At 41.4% G+C, this 25,928-nt stretch overlaps 1 pseudogene; it reads left to right on the top strand.

Moving 5' to 3' along the window:
- The first annotated feature begins 5,876 nt into the window (after positions 1 to 5,876).
- On the top strand, positions 5,877 to 25,492 carry LOC107381570 (protein regulator of cytokinesis 1-like; annotated as a pseudogene).
- Positions 25,493 to 25,928: the final 436 nt, after the last annotated feature.

The raw sequence follows: 25,928 nt of genomic DNA, 5'->3' as shown, positions 1-25,928 counted from the left end.
TCTCAAATCATAAACAAATTACTGGAAATTACATACACCATCAAGCAGTCAGTAAACAATACACTAAAAAAGGGAACGCACAATGTTCAGGGCCATGCAACTTGTTTATTGTACCATATACAGCCTGCAGTCCATTGTGCTACAGTGTTCAATGAGAAAAACAATACATAAAATGACAAACATCAAAGGACTAAACATGTTATCAATGGGCCTCTTTATGTCTGTGGGCTGGGTCAGGTCACAGCACCTCATCAACATCACATATCTTCCCTCCTGAGGCTCAAGTTGGGTTGCACTCTAAGTCCTGCTTCCCTCATTGTCAGCCCAGGGACAACAACATGGTCTATGACTGTTGCTCAAATTTCAGTGGATATTTCCACTCTTTGTCTTGCTCTTCCTCTTTGTCCTCCTCTTTCTCTTTCTTGCCCCCCCCCCCCCTCCATCCTCGCCCTCGCACATGAATTCTTCCATCCATTGTCACACTTTCTCATTCCCACCTTCAACAGCCCGTTTGCTCTCTGAACTTGCTTATATTGGTTGTCACACCATTTGAAACAAGTGAAATCTATTTTGACTGATGGAGTTCAATCAATGACATTTGTGCTCTTGTTATGGGTAAATGTGCCACTTGTGTTTACCGTTATGGATGACATGTACATTAGAGTGCAGAGTGTGTTTTAAGTATGAGAATGTGTTTAGAGTTTTGCTAAACCGTGTGAAATGGTTTAAGGTTTTGACAACAGGCTCAACAGTTAGCTTGATGAGTTCAAGCAACTGAGAACTTTCTTGTCTATGGATTTTAGTTTTTTAGCAATTGAGAAAAACTGTAATAAAGGCTTTGTAACCCACATCTGCGCCCTGTTGAAAGTCCACCAGTTGGAACTCCTCTTCTCCAACATGTTCATGCCATGTTCACCAGATGGAGCCAAAACTACCTCATAGCACTTTCGTGTGAACACATCTGTGTCACGTCCAACACATAGAGACAGTTCATCCTCTCCAACACATCCATGCATTCTAGCAGACATAGGTAGTTCCCATTTTGCATTTGATGTTTTGAAGAATTCCCATCAAGTCTAAAAGATTAACGCTATTTCTGGTGGGATTTGAGCCTTGTTCCATCCACACACCAACCAAATTCTTTAAGACTCAAGATCATTTAGTTGTCATTAAACAGTTGTACAATGAAACTGACTTGCGCTCATTAAAGACAGCTCACGTAAGGAGGTCGTAAAATATAAGTAAAATAAAATAACAAGGCTAGAATGGAAGTCATGCGAACTCTCTCTCTCTCTCTCTCTCTCTCTCTCTCTCACACACACACACACACACACACACACACACACACACACACACACACACACACACACACACACACACACACACACACACACACACACACAGCCAGTTTAAGGTGCAACAAAATGTAAAAGTATAACTGTAACACTGATTTGTTTTAGCCATTAAGCTAATCTAGCATACACAGTTCTAATGTATTCTAGACTATTTCATGTTCTCTAACTGGAGTCATTCCTTTTTTTTTTTTTTTTTTAGCTAATACAACATTCAAACTGTGTTTACTTACCAGTTTTAAACATTTTTGAAATTTGTGTGGCAATTCAAATGGGGAATTTGCATCATCTGCTGTCAAAAGCTAGAATAACACTATACAGCGCAATGCAAGCTGGGCCGAGTGGTACCAAATGTGAAACCCTTAAAAGATACTTCAACTTCTCCACTTGAGACAAAGATTTCATTTCATCCTGGAGGAATCGTCCCACCATTTTCTGATTTCATATATATATATATATATATATATATATATATATATATATATATATATATATATATATATATATATATATATAAGCACATTTACAAACCTGCTACAATTATACAATTAAATTATATAGGAATACAATTCCTGTTTCTGATGACCCAAATCTACGCAAAAATGTGTTTCACTGATTCCTTTTTCATCTACTTGTACAACAGTGAGCAAATCAGGTTTATCTACATGTACAAAATGACAACATTTTAACATTTTCCCTTAGACGGTGTAGATTTATGATTACAGTGATTTAAAGTTCTGAGAAACCTTTTTCTTCCCGCTCTTAAACCAAGCATCCTGCTCTTTCAGACATTTATTAGCGTGGATCTCTGGAGGTATCCAAGCTGCGCTCCAAGGAGAAAAGCCCACAAACTTGTTGAGCACATTTCATCTGCCTTCCAGGTCAGCTCCACATGTTTCTAATCTCTCATGTGTTCGTGCTTTCATGCGCTGGAAGCTGACAGAAGACATGAAGTCTTTACATGTGCTCCTCGTGTTTCAGCAGAAAAACACGTCTTGAATCCAAGTTTCTGTTGCATGTCAGCAGAAACGTTTTGCAAAGACAACAGTTTGCACCTAACATTTGTGCAGTTGTTCCTTCTCTCCCAGTCTCGGAGTCATTAGGATGATCATCAGTTAGAAAAACAGAGTTATGCAGTTGTGCAGAAAGAAGGCATGATGTATCGATTTCAGAACACGGCTGTGTAACCAGTACATCCAAAGAGCTGTGAAACTGTTACGTTATGTTGGCTCGGTCTTCTAATCGTTTAACGTTAATTCTGCGGTCACTGTTGGGCAAGTACCATAAAGTAGGTTGACCCTAAAGACAAAGTCTACCTGGGCAACAATTACAGGCCATTGATGAAAAGATATAAAATCATCTATGTTAAGGTTTTATCCACGATTCAGAGGGGCTGAAAGAAGCTCCCTCCGTAGGGAGCCTTAAAGGTGTTTGATCTTGGAAAAAGCTGTTCAAGCAAGTTGAATTTAGCATAAAAAGAACAAATCGAGAACCAACCCCCGTCTATGGGCTCACCCCTATAGTCACTGAATCTTATGGTGGCAGAACATGGTACAACACCGCCTTGCACGAGCAGACACACAGGAGCAGACACGCAGCTATGTGAAAATTTCCTGGTCCAACTACAAACCAAACCTCATCCAAATCACTTTGTGTGCACCCCCGGCACCACAGGAGTGGTCTGTGATGTCATGAGCGCTTCTTCGAGCACGTGGGCGGGGCAAAAGAGTGTGAAGAAGTCTGCGGCGTCTTCATTATGAAACAAAAGCTGCCGGAGCAGTCTAGCTTTTGGAGTCTCTCTGACTCTGATATTGCATCCTGGTGTGTGTGTGTGTGTGTGTGTGTGTGGGGGGGGGGGGGGGGGGGGGGGGGGGGGGGGCTTGTATTTGTACCCTTGTGAAGACCGAATTGGTGATATTTATGAACCTTCTTACGACTGATGGTCCTTGTTAGGACCAAAACAGGGTCATAATACGGAGTACTCCCTAGGAGTGAGGTTTACATATAAGATGTGAATTGAGTTTTTGTTACAGATAACTTTAGGAATACACTGGTTAGGGTTAAGGTAAGGGTTAGGCATAGTGGACTCACTACAATGAATGGAAGTCAATACAAAGTCCTAACATGGGTACGAATACAAGATGTGTGTGTGTGTGTGTGTGTGTGTGTGTGTGTGTGTGTGTGTGTGTGTGTGTGTGTGTGTGTGTGTGTGTGTGTGTGTGTGTGTGTGTGTGTGTGTGTGTGTGTGTGTGTGTGTGTGTAAGAGTGAGCAGTTTGACATGAGAAGGTGTCTTAAAGGTGCATATTTTCTCAACAAGTTGCTACAATGTTCTGTATCACCATGACTAACACACACACACACACACACACACACACACACACACACACACACACACACACACACACACAAGAACACACACACAAGCACACACACACACACACACACACACACACACACACACACACACAAGCACACACACACACACACACACACACACACACACACAAGCACACACACACACACACACACACACACACACACACACACACACATTCATCAACAACTCCAGAATCAGAATCCCAATTAGATTCTGCCAGCTGTTCCATAATCCAGCTGCAAAAAGCAGAGATGATGGTGTCTTTGCTGCTGCTGGTTGAATGTGGTGCTAGAAGCACAGATTCTGGGACTTATTGTTAGTTTAGTGAATTAAATGTGGCGATGTATTTACGCTGACACAAAAAACTCCTGTCCAGGAAATCTGTGCAACAGAATAAGCAACCATATTAATAACTCATTTCACGTTGACGTCAAACAAACCAGAAGAAACATATTATTATTTGTTGTTGTTGTTGTTAGAAAATTAAGCAAAAGGAAAAGTAGACTGGTAAGCCCCATAATGTAAATTATTGTCAGCTGCATTGAAATGAATGTGGATATTTTGTCTAACTGTTTGTGACGTTTATAAAAGCTGCACACTCGGAGGTCTAAAAGCCGCTCGGCTCTTTCCTGTCCATTATGACGGGCTGTGTGAGAACACATGTAATGACACTGCCAGGCTGTTTTCCTCTGCTTTTATGATGTCAGTGGATCCACGAGGAATGTACAAACAAATATCTCCCCACCGCCGTGCCACCAGCCCAGTCAACGGCACACATCACAGTCCAGGTTTTGCTTGTGGGATTTACGTTTAAAGCCTGGAAGGGGGGTGGGGGGGGGGGGGGGGGGGGCTGACAAGCTGCTGCACTAATGTTTCACAAGAGCTGTTTGTCACACCTGAAACCTGCAGGTGAGTCATTAGGAGTCAAGTAGAGGCAGATGATGGACGTGTGATTGTGTGCAACGTGCAACATTTTAGCACACAAAGAAAGGTTGTCTTTTTGTCAGTGAAGCTTTGATGTTCAGCGGTCACCATGTTTGTGTTCTGTGTCGTACCCTTCTCAGGCGGTCGGCTGGACAGGGCGGAGAGGGTGAGGTACATGACGTAACAGCTGATGATGGAGGCCTGAAGGAGGCCAGAGCGAGGTTGCTCTGCAGAAACAGTTAAAATCATCACTAAAAATACAACCTGACTTCATACAAATGGAAACATTTCCAGAGTGATGTGAAATATTTCAAACTGAAGCTAAATTCACATCTGATTTTGTTTCTCTGTGACTGACCCTGAGAGTTATCAGATACTAATAAGAGTTTAATGAGATAAATCAGGGAAGCGTGTTTGTTTTGATCCAAACATTTCCATCTTCATCTTCTCCTTGCTGCATCTTTTTATGTCGCAGTCAGTCAGGGGAAAAGGATTGTCTGCAGCATGAATATTATTATTATTATTATTATTATTATTATTATTATTATTATTATTATTATTAATTGAATGCAGCTCACTCTGCTTGACGGCGATGAAGAACATGAGGCCACAGAGTCCCAGGTTGATCCACAGCAACACCTTGTTGAAGTGGCAGGCGATGGGGTGTGTGTAATATTTGCACTTTCTCTGAGATTTCAGCCCTCCGTTTTCCCGGTAGAGAGAAAGGTAAATGTGGAATTATTCATTCAGTCTTGTTTTTGGTTGAGTATTTATTATGTAGAACAAATACAAAAAATATTATTGTGGTTTTTCAGACACCTGTTTGGTCTTGTTTCAGGTTATAAATTTATTGTGGTAACAACTTCTATTACAAACAGTTCAAGACTGACTGAAGCTCTGCTGGACGACCATGTATGAAGAAGCCCATCAGCACTACTAAGGACTGGATAGTGACACATTCTTGAAACCACTTGTCATACATGCCCAGTATTAATGTTTGCACCCGTTTAGTCTTTCTCCGACCAAATCAGAGCTGTAAAATATGTAAAAAGCGAATAAATGTGTGTGTTTTTTAAGTGTGTGTTTATTTCATTCAAATGTTGTCGTTAGGTTCCCTTTACTATGAGTTCATTGTATAAAAATTACCTAAGGAAGAATACGCTACACCTCCATAAAACAAGTGTGTTCATTTTAGGTACAAGCGTAGCGTAATCCGTTAGAGATGGGCGGCTACGGGTTCTCGAAGGGACAACGCCCCTTGCAACCTACAGGGGTGACTGTCAGTACGCACACCTGCACAGCGAACCAATCAGAAGGCAGAATGCTGCGATATAAGCCTGGCACAAACGGTTTCAAGCGAGCTCGAGACGGCTTACGGCTTGTTGTTCGTTCAGTGTTGGTTTAGTAAAACTGTCTAGTGCATTAATTTAAATAATGAGAAAGAGGTAAGGCTGGAGCTTTCTACTGGTAATGCAGAGGGTTGTGAGTGTTAAAATAAGGTTACGCGGAACATAATTAAGGTTAGAAAAGGTCTGATGACCAGCCCAGGGGATAGCGTTAATGTGGGATTGTCATACCAACTTCTTTTATAAACGAAACCGTAGATTGTTTTCATATGTCGACAATTAACCTTTGTTCGTGCTGACTGTTTTAAACTTTACAGCGAGATACTCGCCGCAGATGCTGTTTCATGCCTGAACGAAGCGCTGTGCCAGCTGAAGGACATTTGGGAGGAGATCGGTATCCCGGAGGACCAGAGACTAGAGAGAACATTGGTTACGTATTGTAACCCCAGATTCTATGAGTCTAGTCGCAGTCCTTAAGCTAGCTGCTATTGGAAGGATGATCTCCGCATCAGCCAGTCATGAAGAGCTTAAATGTACGCCCACCAATAGTGGGCCCCCTTGTGGTATATAACCGCAGTGACCCCACTGCTCACCTCCAATGGCTCTTATTCCCATCATAACCAGTGGCGCCAGTGGCTTAAGCGACAGGAACTTGAGTGAGACCTGGTCCAAGGGTTCAAATGGGGCTCCAGATAAGCCACGCAGAACCACCGTTAGATCCCATTGGGGAAAAAGCAGGCGGGACACAGGTCTGTTCCTCCTGACACCTTTTAGAAAACGTTTTGTGAGGGGATTGTAACCCAGAAGCTAGAACCTTAATGAGGTATTAACTAATTGGCTTACTAATATGATCCATCCTCAATTTAGATAAAATATAAAATATAAATTAAGGAAATTAACAATACTAATTAATAGATATCTAATTAACTAATAGATAATTTCATAATGAATTATTGGAAGGGTGAATAACTAAAATAACGAGTTTAATATTAAACATCGGTTAAAACAAGAATCTTGAACATCACTAACAGAAACAGAGAAGGAAAGCTGTATACTATTGGTCCAGGTGGGAATCTGAAATTTCATTGGCTGAGAGAAATAAGTCCCGCCTCCGCGAAATAAAACCGTGCGACGCAGCTGAGCGAGAGGAGAGACAAACGGCTGTGCAGCACGCAGATACAGAAAGCAAAGACTGAGCGGTTAGAGAGAGAGAGAGAGAGAAAAAAAAACAACGGTCGAGGCCGTGAAGAACCCTGATTTGGGTGCCGCATAGATAGAGGGAGAGGCGGACTTGACTCCTTCTAATAAGAGCTAGGAACTTGGAACCAACGCGGTGAGTAAAGAAAAAAAGAAGAGAAAAAGCTAACGATGCAACTTAAAAAAAAAAAGGAAACTTAAATAGCTTATCAAATTAATTCCATTCTTATAGATTTGTGTGGAGACGACAGAGTGAACCAATCCTCTGTAGGAGGGAACCGTTGGAGCGCGTTGGTGAGTGAATGAGATTAAATTCAGTAAATTATTAAATTCAAAAAGCTAATTACAGCAACCGAGGTGACAGCAGTGGGCTGCTAGATGTTAGATCCCAGGAGTTAACATCTCAAACTACCAGTTAACGGTGGTAGGGCATATAGGAGTTAACGGCTCAAACCGCCAGTTAACGGCGGTAGGGCATATGGGATTCCCAGGAGTTAACGGCTCAAACCGCCAGTTAATGGTGGTACGGCCTAGATGTACAAGGTCCTCAGGGGCGTTATAGCTAACGCCATAGAATTAGCAATGCGTCCCTTAACCAAACATTTAATAATAAAAAAAATAGATAAATAAAAATAAATAAAAGCTAACTGATTAGGGAGGAATTATTTTACAAAGGTGGACCAAAGGACCAGAATTTATATTTTGTTGAATTTTGTTATAGAACATTTTATTTATTTATTTATTTATTTATTTATTTATTTATTTATTTATTTATTTATTGGGTTACAGATATACAAGGTGTCACAATGCTGTATAGAAACACAACTAAATGTATCCTTGTTGTCATGAATGTATTTCTTGTTGAATAGTGTAGAGTAATAGAATCTAACTGAGCCTATTGAGCTGAACAATTGTTGTCATATGTAATTATATTTCCAGAGCTACTGAGAATTATTTTAATAGACAATCAAATTGATGTTATGTTAGTTGAACTGTGAACCCAAACATGATTGGCTATGCCAATAGAGTGAAGCATTTGTTTAAGTCTGTAAGACTTTATGCTGTGATGTGACGAGAAGGGTCGATGCCAACTCGCTAACAGTCCTGTTGTTTACAGGCTGGGTTTTTTTTTTTCCTTGGGTTTGATCCCGACTCCTATGATCACTCACTTGGAACGAGAACTGGATTTCTTCCTGACGAGGGAGATGGCGAGCCTTAACCACTGAACGAACCAGGACATCTCAAGTAACTGAAGAGCAGACTGCTCTCTTCTGTGAACAATCTCAACGGTGTGGTAGGAAAAAATCGCACCACCGGACTCTGACTTTCACCCCAAGCGTGGGGATTTGACTTGACGCCGGCTGACTTGTGACTCATATGATCAAATCTCATACCGACCATTTTACTATTGTCGATTGTTTTCATCTGTTTTTGTGTGTTATCTTTATGTGTTATATTTCCCATTATTATTAAAATTTAGTATATAAACCGTTTCATGCTATACCCGTGACTCCAGTCATTCTTAAACAACCTCCAATTCTCCCCGAACCTAATTATTGGCCCATTTGTTTATTTTTTCTTTTAATTATCTTATTGTATCCTGTAATCCGGTTACATAAAACTTGGCGAGCCAGCCAGGAGAATTGTAGAGTTGTTACCTTAGCTAACCATTGACTGACATCATAAGAGTGCCTGGAGGTCACAGTGGTTTGCCATTTTGGCATTATTGGTACTTTTGAGTGTTTTAAAATGGAAGTTGTGAAAACAGAAAAGGTCAAAGTTTCAAATGCTGTTTTAATCAGTGGGTTAACTGATACAGACCTTGATAACGAAATCTTTGGGTTTATGGAAGGATTCGGACCAGTTAACAGGCGCATTAAGTTACCAAACTGTGATCAGATTATTGTGGAGTTTCAACATGAAGCCACTGTTAAGGAATTAAAGAAACAATGTTTACCCTATGACAAACCTTGTACTAGGAACCCAGATGTTTTCTTCCATATTCAAGACCTAGCCAGCGCGTACAGTCTAGAAACTAGCACATCTGCCACTGATGCCTATCTGTCAGAGCTCAGGGACATAGCTGCGCGTAGCAATCAATCATTTAAAGACCTTCTAATGGAGGAACTGGCAAAAATTGGGGAATCTTTAGGAAGGGATACCCATGCATCTGAACCAGTCACTGAACTAGAGCCAATGCTCCATAGTGACCAAGTTACATATTCCCTGCCTTTAACACCAGAAGTTAACTATATGAACAACTCAAAGGACAATTGTCCACCTACAGAGACTGGAAAACAAAACCCTTGCATTCCACCAAATCTTTTAAACACACCTGAGGTTCAGCGAGTTATTGTGGAACACATTGTTAAAAGCAGTGAGGTTATCCCTCCGCCTACTTCACAATACAGACTAAAACCGTTCTCAGGGCGAGTTCCACACCCTTCTTTTGAAACTGACTATGATACTTGGCGTAGTAGTGTAGTGTTATGCATAAATGATCCTTCACTCACCAAGTCCCAAATTGTACGAAGAATCGTGGAGAGTCTGTCAGCCCCAGCAGCGAGCATCGTTAAAGCTCTTAGTCCAAAATCCGACCCGGAAACGTACCTTGAACATCTCGATTCAGCTTACGCAGCTGTCGAAGACGGCGACGAGCTCTTTGCTCGCTTCTTAAACACAAACCAGGACAGTGGTGAAAAACCTTCCGATTACTTTCAGAGGTTATACACCTTGTTAAACCTAGTTATTCAGAGGAATGGAATTTCCTCCAGTGACGCCGACCAGCAGCTGCTCAAGCAGTTTTGCAGAGGCTGTTGGGACAGCTCGCTGATTTCAAACCTGCAACTCGAACAAAAGAAAGACAACCCGCCTCATTTTACAGCACTTCTCCTCAAACTGCGCACTGAAGAAGACAAACAGGCTACTAAAGCAGCACGCATGAAACAACACTTAGGGGCACAACGAACTAGAGTGTATTCAAATGTGCAAACAACATGCTCTCAGAGTAAAAACACTTGTGAACTGGAAATAGATGATAACTGTGATGACTTACGCAAACAAATCGCTGAGCTCAGGAGCCAAATTGCACAGCTTAAGGTTAACAACACAGATAAAAAGGCAAAGAAAACTCAAAAAGAGTCAAAACCCCGTGTGGGGACTAAAATTCCAGATGAGCCCAAACAGATTCAGCAGATAACAGCAGTGGTGCCCAGACCAAAGCCTGGATACTGTTTTAAGTGCGGAGAAGATGGGCACATAGCTTCTAGCTGTAGCAACGAGCCAAATCCAGCACTAGTTGCAACTAAAAGACTTGCTCTTAGACAGAAGCAGCGCGAGTGGGAGATGTCAAAGCCAATTGCTCAGTCTCCTCCTTTAAACCGGTAGAAGCTCCTATCGTGGGACAGATAGGTGCTAAAGTAGAACCAAGTCCCTCTAAGGAAAGGACAGAGAGACTTTTTTGCAAGCCAGTTCACGCTCATTCAGTGCCAAAACTTCCCAAAAGATTAGTGGGTGGGCGATGCACAGCTACAGTCTCAGTTAACAGTGTTGAATGTAATTGTTTACTGGATTCAGGGTCCCAGGTAACCACCATTGCCAATTCTTTTTACCAAGAACACTTACCTGACCTCTCAATTAAACCCATCAGTAATCTGTTAGAAGTCGAGGGCGCAAACGGTCAAGCAGTTCCTTATTTAGGATACATAGAGATAAGTGTCACATTTCCAAAAGAGCTCGATCAGTCTGGACTTGAGTTACCTACCCTTGCGTTAGTGGTTCCGGATATAAGCTCAAACTCTGATACACCACTACTCATTGGCACAAACACACTCGATCCTTTGTATGAGCAATTGTCTGCCAATAACTTACCTGATTCCAAGGCACTCTCTTATGGGTACCAACACGTGCTAAAAGCCTTAGCAGTCAGAAAAAAACAAAGCAAAGATGGACGAGTTGGTGTGGTGAAGCTTCGAGGGAGAACCCAAGAAGTTCTCCCTGCAAATAAAAAACTGTTACTAGAAGGGTTTATGCAACCCAGCCAAAACAAGCATGAGCCTTATGCACTCATTGAACAACCCACCAATGGTTCTCTACCAGGGGGTATAATTGTAGACTGTTGCCTCATTTCCTTACCTTCACATGGTCCATACAAAGTACCTGTTGTACTAAGAAACGAAACTAACCATGACATCACATTACCCACTAACTGTGTGATCGCTGAGTTAGTTAAAGCCGATCGTGTTATGCCATATCCAGAACCTGACAAAAGTGATCAGAAAGTACTTGCGGCGTGTAGTTCGCAGCAACAGACTTCACCTTCAAACCCTCCTCTCAGTTTTGACTTCGGTACTTCGCCCTTGTCCGAAGAATGGAAAGGGAGGATCACCAACAAACTTAACACTTACTCCGATGTGTTTTCGCACCACGATCTTGATTTTGGTCATACACAACAGATAAGACATCACATCAACTTAAAAGACGAGACCCCATTCAAACAGAAATCTCGGCCGATCCATCCACATGATTATGAAGCCGTGAGAAAACATTTGGAAGCCCTCTTGGAAACCGGTATAATAAGAGAGTCGGAGTCTCCATTTGCCTCACCAATAGTGGTAGTTCGGAAAAAGAATGGTGAGGTACGTCTATGTATAGACTATAGAAAGCTTAATCTGCAAACCATTCGCGACGCATATGCCCTGCCTAACTTGGAGGAGTCCTTTTCTGCTCTCGCTGGATCACAGTGGTTTTCTGTGATGGACCTCAAGTCAGGTTACTATCAAATAGAGATGTGTGAAAAGGATAAACCTAAAACTGCTTTTGTTTGCCCGTTTGGGTTTTATGAATTTAACCGTATGCCACAAGGAATAACAAATGCTCCAAGCACTTTCCAACGGGTTATGGAAAAGTGTATGAAGGACATTAATCTGAAGGAAGTGTTAGTTTTCCTAGACGACTTGATCGTCTTTTCCAACTCCTTGGAAGAACACGAAACCAGACTTTCTCACGTTCTTGAACGGCTTAGAGAATACGGACTCAAGCTATCACCAGATAAGTGTCGTTTTTTCCAGACATCTGTGCGTTATCTTGGACATATAGTATCTCGAGATGGCATAAAAACCGATCCAGATAAGGTGGAAGCACTCAAAACATGGCCGAAGCCTCAGACTTTGAAGGACCTCCAATCTTTCTTAGGATTTACCGGTTATTACCGACGCTTCGTTAAAGATTACTCAAATATTGTCAAGCCACTAACGTCTCTCACGGCTGGTTATCCACCCAAACGGAAAAACTTTAAAACACCACCATGTAGATCAAAGTACTTGAACCCCAAAGAACCCTTTGGGAATCGTTGGAGCCAAGACTGTGAGAAGTCCTTTCAAACTATTATTGAAAAACTTACCACTTCGCCAGTTCTTGGCTACGCTGACGCAAAACTCCCATATCTAGTACACACAGATGCTAGTACGACCGGACTCGGTGCAGCGCTATACCAAGTGCAAAACGGTGTCACACAGGTAATCGCTTATGCAAGTCGCGGTTTAAGCTCTAGTGAAACTAGGTACCCTGCGCACAAGTTGGAGTTTCTAGCCTTAAAGTGGGCCATAACAGATAAGTTTCATGACTATTTGTATGGGAACACATTCACTGTCATTACTGATAATAATCCGTTAACTTACCTCTTAACAACGGCAAAACTCGATGCAACGAGCTATCGTTGGCTAGCTGCGTTGTCCACCTATAATTTTGACATCAGATACCGTGCAGGTACACAGAACGTTGACGCGGATGGCCTGTCTAGGAGGCTGCATGATAAACCTGAAGACAACTCAAAATTCACTGAGGAATGCCAACGACTAGATGAGTTCCGATCTCATCTTTTATCCTCTGTCAAAGAAGTCGAGCTTCAACTTCAAGCCGAAGCAGTGAAGGCAACATGCCAAAAGCACATGGTCTTGGATGAGACTGATTCTCCTTGTGGTTTAGTTCAGTCACTTGCCATGTCTGCAGCGGCCATTCCAGACCTATTCCAGTTGGAAGACAATAGTGACAGTTTCTTTGCTGTGCCCAAGTATAACCATGCTGACCTTGTCTCCTTGCAGAGGAAAGATCCAACCATTGGCCGAGTCATTCAGCTGCTTATGACTGACAATAAACCACCAACTGATACTATTGCAGAACCCCCGGTGGTTCTTAACCTTTTGAGAGAGTGGAAACGGTTTGAGTTTCAAAATGATTTACTGTACCGGAGACGCCAATTAGGACCAGAGACATCATTGCAGTTAGTCTTGCCTGATTCATTACGTTCAACAGTCATGCAAAGCCTACATGATGATATGGGGCATCTTGGGGTTGAACGTACGACAGATCTCATTCGGTCCCGTTTTTACTGGCCAAGAATGGCTAGTGATATCGAAATCAAAGTTAAAACTTGCGAAAGATGTATCCGTCGGAAGGCCCTCCCTGACAAAGCTGCTCCAATGGTGAGTATTACCACCACCAGACCTATGGAGTTAGTTTGCATGGATTTTCTCTCCATAGAACCAGACAGTAAGAACACTAAAGATGTCTTAGTGATTACAGACCATTTTACAAAGTATGCAGTGTCCATCCCAACCAAAGATCAGAAAGCCACCACCGTCGCGAAGAACCTGTGGGAACATTTTTTAGTCCACTACGGGTTTCCTGAGCGTCTTCATAGTGATCAGGGACGGGATTTCGAATCACGTACAATCAAGGAACTTTGTTCTTTACTTGGTATCCGTAAAGTCAGAACGAGCCCTTATCACCCTCGTGGCAACCCCGTTGAACGGTACAATCGTACATTACTCAGCATGTTGGGAACTTTACAAGCCACTGAGAAACATCACTGGCGCGATTTTGTAAAACCACTTACTCACTCGTACAATTGTACAAAAAATGACGTGACGGGATACTCTCCCTACGAGCTAATGTTCGGTAGGCAGCCTCGGTTGCCTATAGATATTGCCTTTGGGTTACCGCATTTGAACAAGCCCTCTATAACTCATTCTCAGTATGTTAAAGAACTGAAGAGTCATCTGGAACAGAGTTATGACATTGTCATAAAAAACTCTCAAAAAACAGCGAGGAAGAACAAAGAACGGTTCGACAGAAACATTCGTGAGTCCACACTAGGTGTGGGAGATCGTGTTTTAGTCCGAAATCTTCGCTTAAGAGAAAAGCATAAATTAGCAGACAAATGGGAGCAAACAGTGTATATAGTTCTCAAACAGATGGAAAACTTGCCAGTATACACTGTAAAACCAGAGAACGGAGAAGGACCCAACAGAACACTCCACAGAGATCTTTTACTGCCTTGTGGTTTTCTCTCTTCATTAGAAAATGAAACAGAACGCGTTACGAAACCTAGCAGACCTCATACAAGACAGAGTTCAGCCTTAGAACCTGACCCAGATGAGCCACTTGACGAAGAGGTAGATGAGTTTTATCACTCTGATCTTCCACAAGTGCTAAACCGACCATCCTATCAAATAGCGGTCACCTTGCCAAATAGGGAACTCATAGCAGATTCAGGACCGGTAAATAATATTCAACAACAAAACACACTATCCTTACACACAGGGGATCGCAAGGAACCAACCTTAGCTGGTAATGAAAATGCTGAATTGTCCTTACTTGACAAAGGCATCAACACCGAAACATTCTTACCTGACAGAATGAGTGAAACTGCGACATTCTTACCTGAAAGAGTGAAAGAAGCAGCAACATACTTACCTGAAAAAACGAAAAAAAACGAAGTATACTTACCTGACGTAGAAACGGGGGATGAAACTAACACAAACCTACCTCAATTGGATGGTGTCCTAAAGTCGCAGCAACGTGATGTAAGTTTTGAACCCATCATACACGATCAGACACATACATCTGAAAAGACCAAAGTCTTAGAGAATAGCTCATCAGCTCTGTCGGAAACAGAGAGCTCACTTCGTCCTGTCTCAGTTGAGAATCAAACTGAAACGGATGAGCATGATACTGTGCAACCAGAGATGTATGTCAGGAGATCTGAACGAAGTAGTCAGCCTCCTCAAAGACTAACTTACTCTCAATTGGGCAATCCACTAGTGACCGTAGTTAGGTCCCTTTTCCAAGGACTTAATAAAGCTTTTATTGACTCTCTTACTCAAGAAGTTGTGTACCCCGTAGAAACAATGCACAGGGACGTGCATGATATTTAATGGGGGAGGATGTAACCCAGAAGCTAGAACCTTAATGAGGTATTAACTAATTGGCTTACTAATATGATCCATCCTCAATTTAGATAAAATATAAAATATAAATTAAGGAAATTAACAATACTAATTAATAGATATCTAATTAACTAATAGATAATTTCATAATGAATTATTGGAAGGGTGAATAACTAAAATAACGAGTTTAATATTAAACATCGGTTAAAACAAGAATCTTGAACATCACTAACAGAAACAGAGAAGGAAAGCTGTATACTATTGGTCCAGGTGGGAATCTGAAATTTCATTGGCTGAGAGAAATAAGTCCCGCCTCCGCGAAATAAAACCGTGCGACGCAGCTGAGCGAGAGGAGAGACAAACGGCTGTGCAGCACGCAGATACAGAAAGCAAAGACTGAGCGGTTAGAGAGAGAGAGAGAGAGAAAAAAAAACAACGGTCGAGGCCGTGAAGAACCCTGATTTGGGTGCCGCATAGATAGAGGGAGAGGCGGACTTGACTCCTTCTAATAAGAGCTAGGAACTTGGAACCAACGCGGTGAGTAAAGAAAAAAAGAAGAGAAAAAGCTAACGATGCAACTTAAAAAAAAAAAGGAAACTTAAATAGCTTATCAAATTAATTCCATTCTTATAGATTTGTGTGGAGACGACAGAGTGAACCAATCCTCTGTAGGAGGGAACCGTTGGAGCGCGTTGGTGAGTGAATGAGATTAAATTCAGTAAATTATTAAATTCAAAAAGCTAATTACAGCAACCGAGGTGACAGCAGTGGGCTGCTAGATGTTAGATCCCAGGAGTTAACATCTCAAACTACCAGTTAACGGTGGTAGGGCATATAGGAGTTAACGGCTCAAACCGCCAGTTAACGGCGGTAGGGCATATGGGATTCCCAGGAGTTAACGGCTCAAACCGCCAGTTAATGGTGGTACGGCCTAGATGTACAAGGTCCTCAGGGGCGTTATAGCTAACGCCATAGAATTAGCAATGCGTCCCTTAACCAAACATTTAATAATAAAAAAAATAGATAAATAAAAATAAATAAAAGCTAACTGATTAGGGAGGAATTATTTTACAAAGGTGGACCAAAGGACCAGAATTTATATTTTGTTGAATTTTGTTATAGAACATTTTATTTATTTATTTATTTATTTATTTATTTATTTATTTATTTATTTATTTATTGGGTTACAGATATACAAGGTGTCACAATGCTGTATAGAAACACAACTAAATGTATCCTTGTTGTCATGAATGTATTTCTTGTTGAATAGTGTAGAGTAATAGAATCTAACTGAGCCTATTGAGCTGAACAATTGTTGTCATATGTAATTATATTTCCAGAGCTACTGAGAATTATTTTAATAGACAATCAAATTGATGTTATGTTAGTTGAACTGTGAACCCAAACATGATTGGCTATGCCAATAGAGTGAAGCATTTGTTTAAGTCTGTAAGACTTTATGCTGTGATGTGACGAGAAGGGTCGATGCCAACTCGCTAACAGTCCTGTTGTTTACAGGCTGGGTTTTTTTTTTTCCTTGGGTTTGATCCCGACTCCTATGATCACTCACTTGGAACGAGAACTGGATTTCTTCCTGACGAGGGAGATGGCGAGCCTTAACCACTGAACGAACCAGGACATCTCAAGTAACTGAAGAGCAGACTGCTCTCTTCTGTGAACAATCTCAACGGTGTGGTAGGAAAAAATCGCACCACCGGACTCTGACTTTCACCCCAAGCGTGGGGATTTGACTTGACGCCGGCTGACTTGTGACTCATATGATCAAATCTCATACCGACCATTTTACTATTGTCGATTGTTTTCATCTGTTTTTGTGTGTTATCTTTATGTGTTATATTTCCCATTATTATTAAAATTTAGTATATAAACCGTTTCATGCTATACCCGTGACTCCAGTCATTCTTAAACAACCTCCAATTCTCCCCGAACCTAATTATTGGCCCATTTGTTTATTTTTTCTTTTAATTATCTTATTGTATCCTGTAATCCGGTTACAGGATGATTGAAAACAGATCTATCTCCAAAACCCTGATGACAGGATGAGATAGCTGCAGCATATGTCTTAACAGTGCTGAATGCGAGGCCCCTATCCATCAGTATCTGTAGAAACGATAGGACATCCGCCAGCTGGCAGGAGAGCGCTTGAACATTCCGTTCTGCGCACCAGTTCTGGAAAGCTGCCCATTTAGCAGCGTAAGACGCAATGGTAGAGGGCGCCCGCGCACTCTGAATCGTGGCGACCACATCATGCGGCAGCCCAGAAGCCTCTAAGCGTGACCGCTCAGCAGCCAGACCCACAGCCGTTGGCCTATTTCCGGAGGATGTTTGATTATCTCATCCGCCTGGAGAAGGGCGTCCGCCCTCCACGGGAGCCTCCACCGGGAGCCGGACACTAGCGCTTGCAGGTCCGGAAACCATGAAGGTGAGCCTTCACAAAGCTGTCTGATAGATGGAGGGGTTTCTTGCATGTTTCGGTTGGGTGTGTAGATAATCTAGGTGGGAGAGGGGGTTAGAAGACAAGGGTTCCTTTTTCATTTAACCACCTCCCCTCAAAATCACAAACTTTTTCAATACTTTTCATACTTGGGTCTTTAAAGATGGCGTTATGCATTTTATTAGGGATGTGAATCTCAGAGCAACTCACGATTTGATTCGATTCCGATTCTCATTTAAATCGATTCACAATCAATATTAACAAAGGGTGTCAGCTCCAGGATTAACTACTTTGTTGTGCAAGTTAGTTAAAGCTATGGGAAATGGTTTATTTTACTTTAAACTGGTCATGCAAAAAAAAAAGCTAATTTACAAGGTGAAATAAAGTGATTCTAAAACTGTAAACAGAAACCATCTTTTGACCAAAATGCAACATTTATTTTTACTTACCTTGTAAAATATAACAAATCTTTAGTTACCTAACAGTAGCTTTGAAAGTAATACGGTCAAATACTTTTTAAGTATCTGTGGAAACAAGTTTAACGTTTGAGTCCTCAACCTGTTTAAAAAAAGTGCCTCAGATTTCTTACACAGGAAAATGTTTTCTCTCATTTATCAACAACTTCAAATTAACACACGAGTAATCCTGAGTACTCACTTGTCAACTTAGAAAATACATATGAGAATATCTCAAATTTCTGAGTATGGAAAAAATTACATTCAAGTGCCCTCTTATCAGCAGATTAAAAAATAAATCATCTCAATTTATGGGACCACAAAAGTAAACGGAGTACTGACTCTCCTAACAAAGGCCAAAAAACAGACAAAAGTGCATCTCACACCTGTAACATGCCAAACAGTTCAGTTCCTGGAGTCGATTCTGAACCTTTGTGAATCGATTCTGAATCTTTATAAATAAGAATCCCGATTCAAACTTAAATCAATTTTTTTCAGCACCTCTACATTTTATACACTTCAGTTAAAATGCTGCTACTCTTTTTCATTTTCTTCCTGCAGCTGGAGGAACATAAAGCAGAAAATGAGGCGACATGCGAGGCCCTCAGGGAGAAGATCCACCAGCTGTGGGACCGACTTCAGACTCGTCAGGTGGAGAGGGAAGCTTTGAACGAACACATGGTCTCATCTAGGAAAAGGAACCTGGAGACGGTGAGAAGACTGTGCTGCTGTTTTTTTTTTTCCGCATGATCACTTATATTTGCTCTTTATCTTATTTCTATACTTTTCTTGTTTAGTTACAAGCAGAAGTTCAGCGTTTGGAGGAGCTCAAACTGCGAAACATTCGCAGCGTCATAGATGCCATTCGCTCTGAGATCGCTGTGTTTTGGGACAAGTGCCTTTTCAGCATCGATCAGCGGCAGGCATTTGTGCCATATTATTGTGGTGAGTTTTATTTATTTTTGATTTATTTTTCAAGCAGCTGCTACAATTTTAATTTTACTCTGTATTAAATTATGTTTACAGATTTTATTATTTTTTAGGGGATTTTAATGAAGAGCTAATGGCTCTACACGATGCTGAGATTCAGCGTTTAAAACGGCATTATGAGACCCACAAGGGACTTTTTGAAGGTGTCCAAAAATGGGAAGAAAATTGGAAACTCTTCTTGGAGCTGGAGGTGGGTTCAGTTCATCTGATCCCAGGATTTTCACAAACGTCTTGTCTAAGCAGAATGTTCACACACAACACCTTTTAGAGTGCCAAAAGTACCCTTGTTTAAATAGATCGTAACTTATTTAGTAGAAGGTGTCTAATTAATGATGATCTTGGCATAATTTGCACTTTTTTAGTGCTTGTAGTCATTGTTGTTGTGAAGATTTTGACTGTACCACGTTATCATGGGTCTTTCATGTTTGTTTTCCTATAATCACCTCACAAAGCTAAATATTTAAGATGTTATTCAGGGCATCTGCAGGTCCTTTAAAAGTCTTAAATTTGCTTTTCCAAATTTAAGGCCTTAAAAATCCTTAAAAATTACATATAATCCTTAAATAGTTTCCAAAGGTCTTAAATTACCAAAGGCCCAATAAACAAGATTTGTTTATTTCTATAAAATTTTCGTGAATTTCTAGTTAGTGTTCAGCATTTTTTGTGTATGATGTTGCCGTAAGCGGAACCGTACACATTCGGTTGGTTGTGAAAGGGGGCTATTTTTAGATGAGCATGCTAGTGGGAGTTTGCGCCATGGGGAAGTGCAACATTAATGGTAACTGGATGGCTAATCCCACGTTCACGACGTGGTTAGCACCGGTTCCAGGCAATAGAGCTCCGGGAGTTGACGTCACTTCTCCCGGCATGCAACAGTTCAAATCGAAACGGCGCCATTTGGCAGGTAGAAGCCGGCAGCTGGACTATTTGTTATTGTCAGAAAACTCAATCAGCCAGGAAATATGGTAAACTCCTGTTGTGCCCCAGGATGCAGAACAGACACGGACGGCATAAGGAATGAGCCATCTACAGGATTCCCCAAGATCCGGAGTGCCGCAAACGTTGGATCATTGTAATAAAACGCACTGGTGACCGGGGCCGGGCTAAAATGAAGCTGTGGGACCCTGAGAGTAAAGGTTTTCACTTGTGCAGCGACTACTTCATATTAGGTACTTAAACCAACGTTTCCTCAACTGTGTATGGTATTTATTTTAAATGCTTTTATTATGATTCTTAGTGGGCTTCCTAAAGTTATTTTGGTGTGGCTTTTTCTGTCTTATTACTCATAGCAACAAGTAAAAATCACGTAAAACGTTGCCTTGTGAGTTCTGCGTGCTGCCGTTTACGTGTTTTATGATCACAGCAATTAACCGGCTAAGCTGTATTTCATCTTTAAGCAATGGTTGATCAATTGTCAGATCACACATAAAAAGCACTTTGGATTGCTATTATCTGTCTCACCGAGACAGATCTCAGACAGATCCTGAGACGCTCCTGCCTGACATATTTATTTTATTCACGGAACAAAATCAGACTAGTGATTTCTCTTGGTGTTCAATTTATACATTCAAACAGCACAGCACTCTATTTAAACTACTTACGTGTAAATCTGTTATTTGTCCATCCATTTTCATCCGCGTATCCGGAGTCGGGTCGCGGGGGCATGTAGCGTCGAGAGGCCCAGACTTCCCTCTCCCCAGCCGCCTGAGCCAGCTCCTCCGGGTAAATCCCAAGGGGTTCCCCGGCCAGGTCCGGTAAGAAGTCCACTCCGACAGCTTCTGGCATTTTTAAAAAGTATCCCAGGGGCACGGTAAGGGTCGGAGATGTTTAGTCTATTTAATTTCTGACTATATAAAACTATTTCTTCGGTTTTAAAGTGTGAAGTAAACTCAGACGAAGTAAAATCCAAGCCGATCCCGTTCACGTTCATGTTTACATCCGTGTTTGTTTAGCTTCTTTTACCTGCCAATATAACGCGTCTACTAACTGAGAGTCACGTGGGGTCCAGAGCTCTATAGCTGGAAATTATAGCTTAAATTTAATTTTAAAAATAGCTTTAATTTGGTCAAAGTGGCCTTAAAAAGGTCTTAAAGTATTAAATTTGGCTCCCTTAAACCTGCAGATACCCTGTTTATTACATTTACTACCTTAAATATTTATAGAAAAAAGCAACCGATCCAGCAAGGTTCACAAACCGAGGAGGAAATCTCCTTAAAGAGGAGAAGCATAGATCAGAGCTCCAGAAAAACTTTCCAAAGGTAAGACATGAAGACGGCTGCAAACTTTCTAAATGTCAAAGATCTTTTTGCAGTTTTAATTGTGATTTTGTTTGAAGCTTGAAAAGAAGCTAAAAGACCATATTGATGCGTGAGAGGAGGAGCACAGCCAGGAGTTCACGGTGAATGGTCAGAAGTTCCTGCAGTATGTGACACAACAGTGGGAGCTGCACCAAGTGGAGAAAGAAAAAGAGAAACTCGAGAGGGTGGGCGAGCAAGCTGTAGGTCATGCATTCAGAAATGTGTTTATGATGAAATGTGGTGAATCGTTCTCTTTCCAAAAATCTTCACAGCACATGAAGAAAAGCAAGCAGTCTGAGGAGGACATGCTGTATGGAACTATAAGAACTCCAACCAAACGCAGATTCGTTGGCACCCCTACTCCCAATAAAACACGAAAGGTGGAGTTTCTGGCTGAACTTTTAACGATCTGTTTCATCTTTTATTTTTATTGTTTAACACGATCACCTTCTGTGCCTTTCACCAGTTCAATGCTACGTCCAGCCTCTCTAGCGCCACCTCTAACAGCAGCATGCGCTCTGCTTACGGAGGAACTGTGTGTCACTCGCCTGTTCCCTGCATCCCGCTCTCCGCTAACAAGGTTGGCTTTATTCTTTTGGCGGTGGACCTTTCACACACAGTTTTTTTTTTAAATCCCAGGAAATTTGAGTGAAAACATATTTAGGATCAACTCCCAGTAAGCTGTGCCATTTTGTGATTTGTGACTGGATTTATCCAAATATTACACAAGGTAATAACATGGAGATGTTTGGGTTGTCTCCTATTGCATCTTATGTGTCCGATGGAACTCCGACTTGTGCATCTTCCAGGCTCCAGCAGCACGAACACCGGGTGCCGGTAGGCCCCCCCACCCCAGAGTTCAGTGCTGCAACAAGGAGAACAAGCCCCAGCAGAAGGGGAGTCCCCTTAGTGGTGTGTTGCAGACCCCACATCGTAACTTCAGCATAGCCTCTGTTGCCAGCACGTATTCTGAGTTTGTGGTAATTGACTCTTTTGTCTAATGCATTTACTCCAGCTTTCATTGTTTGTTTATTTATTGGCTCTTTGCTGTGCTAGAACAAAACAATCCTGTTGAAATTCTAAATGATATAAGTTTATGTTTTAGAGGGACTTGGTCAGCACTGAATCGGTTCAGTCCAGGTGTGTTTGAAACCATAAAACTATGTAATCCTGACAATTCCAGCTAGGGGTTGTATGAACTAGTCGACTAGTCGACCTCACTGCTCTGTAGTGACTTATTATGCCTGTCATCGACTAGTCGCTGTCACGTGATAATGACAAAATGCAGTCCTCAGAAAAGACAGCAGGTGACGAGCCCCTGCGCGTCTGGATCGAGGCGGAGGCGGCGCGCTGTGCCAGAGCGTTGGTACTGACACCCGCCGTAAAACTGACATTTAACCAAATTGTGACCTTTTCCCTCTTGCAATTAACCCTCCCTTCACCCCCATCCTAACCTTAACCAGCTTGCGCATGCAAAGCTCTGATCGTTGACGCGCTCCAGACATCTGCGTCCTGAGCACGGCCACAGTAACATTATCAAATCAGGTGTCACCACTCAAAAACAAATGTAATGCGATCGTTCATGTCGGCTCATTTCCTTTTATGCTTTCTGTCTTTTATTTTTGCCTGATGCATCCCGCTGCTGTGGAGCGGGGTGCATCACCTGTTTTGTCCTCCGGTGACGCACCTAACTGATGTGGTCAGCAAGCAGCTCGCACTCCGCTGTTTTTGCGGTCAGTAGATCTTTTAGAACTGCAGTTCAAAGGTAACTCATAAGGTGAATATATATGAACCCAGGTAGCAGTTTTTCTTTAGGATTGAGAGGAGATGCAGGAAGATAATAAACAGGCAGGACAGAAAAATAGTCAAATATAAACAAGTTAGTTTTTGTACCTGGTGGTTGCAACAAACAGACACCATTGAAGGTAATCAGATGTGAGGAACAGAAAATGAAATAATTATTTTAATGTTTAGAGCAGCAGGAACTCCGAGAGGCTGCAGGCGCATCAGTGAGTTTGCGGCCGCTGCGCAGGGGGAGGGGGGAGAGGGCTGAAGCAGAAACTACCGTTGTTAAAAGAAATGTGTTTAACTTTGAAAATGTGGGCGCAATTTTAATTGTCAAAAACTCCAGCGAACCAACCGACACCCCCCCACCCCCCGCCGCTTCAGGTGTATGACGTCATCAACGACTAGTCGAAGTCGACTCTATTTTCCTTACTTGACTGTCGACTTTAAAAAAAATTAAGTCGTGCAACCCCTAATTCCTGCTTTATTGCATGTTTCTGGTCAAAAGGGGGGAAGGTGCAACCCCACCACTGTGGAGGGGTGTCTCAGTGTTTGAAATGTTCTTCTAAAAGATCTGAGTTTGATGCCCCTGTAGAGGATTATTGTTCAAGCTAATTCTAATTTGCATTAAATGTGTTAATTTAATTTTAGCAGTGAAAGGGGATACCTGCTGCCTGCGTTTTCCTTGTGGGGGAGGTGAACTAATTAAAAATAAAAAGTTGACTGTGACACAGAACGTGTAAAACAAGGTTACTGACACAAATCCTTGAGACGCTGCAGATGCGTTTAGGATTAATAATCAGTTTATTGTGGACTTTTAATTGATGTGTTGCACATGTTCAAGTTCCTTTCATTTCCATTTGTGTGACCAGTTGTGATTTAAAAGTTCATGTTTATTCACTAAAGCATTAATCAAAAGAAAAATGTAAAAACCATATAAACATCATTCTACAAGACGGAGTGTTTCTAGCAGCAGTTTTATTCATACTTTGAAACTAATCAGAACTGGTAATAATTATTTCTGTGCCTTTAAAGTTTAGTTTAACAAAGGGTCATTAGAAACTGGAGAGAGAAAACCAACCCAAACCCCCTACAGCTGGCTCAGGGTGCTTTGTGTATAGATTTGACAGTTCATGTTGAGCAACATGTTAAAAAATACGTAATCCGAATATCCAGACTCAACAGACAAAAATGTGACTTCAGTATTCCTCCTAAAATCCGCAAAGGCTTTAGTTGCTCTCCTCGCGGTCATTAAGGGCGATTTTAAAGCAGTTTCCTCAGATTTCTCCTGTTGTGCAATGGTTCTCTCACTAACTGGAACTAACAACCGTCACAATGCTTCTGTCACCAGAAAATCAATAAAAATATGCACCAGTTTTCCAAGTATAACCAACATATAAACCTGGCTCAATAGTAAGTTGATTTGTAGGTGTGGGAACACATAAGGCAATGACATAATTTCACCACACTAAACGGCCAGCCAAGAGTAATCCATCTCACTTCAGCGAGATTTAAAAGATGTCGATGGACGATGGTGTCTGAGAAAAGTCCACTTCAGATACAGACGATAAAAGAATAAGAGGCAGATATTTCTAACAAACGAGTTTCAACATTGTTTAACCAGCACTCTCAAAGTCAAATATAAATTGAACGTCACTTACTGAAGCTTACATGGTGTGCATGCTCTCAGCTGGCTGGTTTGTTTTTTAAAATCATTTTCTTGTTTTCTGTGGGATTCCACTGAGGGATTCAACCTTACAACTGCTGTTCTTCTCCCCAACAGCGAGACCTGTCCATGGCCACTAAGTCCGAGATACAACACGACTTCCTGAACTCCACTACAACCAATCTGTGACCTCTTTGCTCTGATGGTATTACTGTTATTTTTGTTGCCGAGTCTCCAAATCAAGGTTCAGATGTCCGAGTGGGTCACCACTTTCTACTGCTATCAGCTTTTCTGGGTAGATGAAGTCAACAGTATACTGAGTATGAAGTTAGTTTATCTAGGAATCTGACATCGAATGCTGATGGTGCAATCTGTGTTTGATACGTCACTATCAAAGGAAAATTTGTTTTCTAAAATAATTGAACAGTATTTTGGGTTTCGGATTTAGTCCATTATTCAGATGTTAGTTGTCTATTATAAACTGCGCATATGCTTTTTTTTTCTCTGTTGACTGCGTGGCTTTTTGAAGTTATGCATCTGGTGTTATAGGCCAAATGTATTATTGTACTCTGCACTTTTAAATTAAAAAAATATATATATTGCAACAAATTTTTACTATGATTGATTTTGGAGAAAATCTTTTTAAATAAAAAGTTTGTTTTTAACTGTCTGTATGGGAACACTGTGTTAAATTTGTGCTTGTCCCTTTTTTTTCTCTTTTTTTTTTAAAAGCCGCAATGCAGATTCCATTTTATCTGGGCCTTTACAGAAACCTCTTTCTTGGCTTCAAGAAAAGGAGGTTTGAGTTTTTTCTCAACTACCCATTGAAAACTTAGTCAAATAAATCAAACTTTA

Source organism: Nothobranchius furzeri, chromosome 9 (genome assembly GCF_043380555.1).
Source record: "Nothobranchius furzeri strain GRZ-AD chromosome 9, NfurGRZ-RIMD1, whole genome shotgun sequence".
NCBI lineage: Eukaryota > Metazoa > Chordata > Actinopteri > Cyprinodontiformes > Nothobranchiidae > Nothobranchius > Nothobranchius furzeri.
Note: the sequence above shows the minus strand (reverse complement) of the source record. Positions and strands in the feature narration are given on the sequence as shown.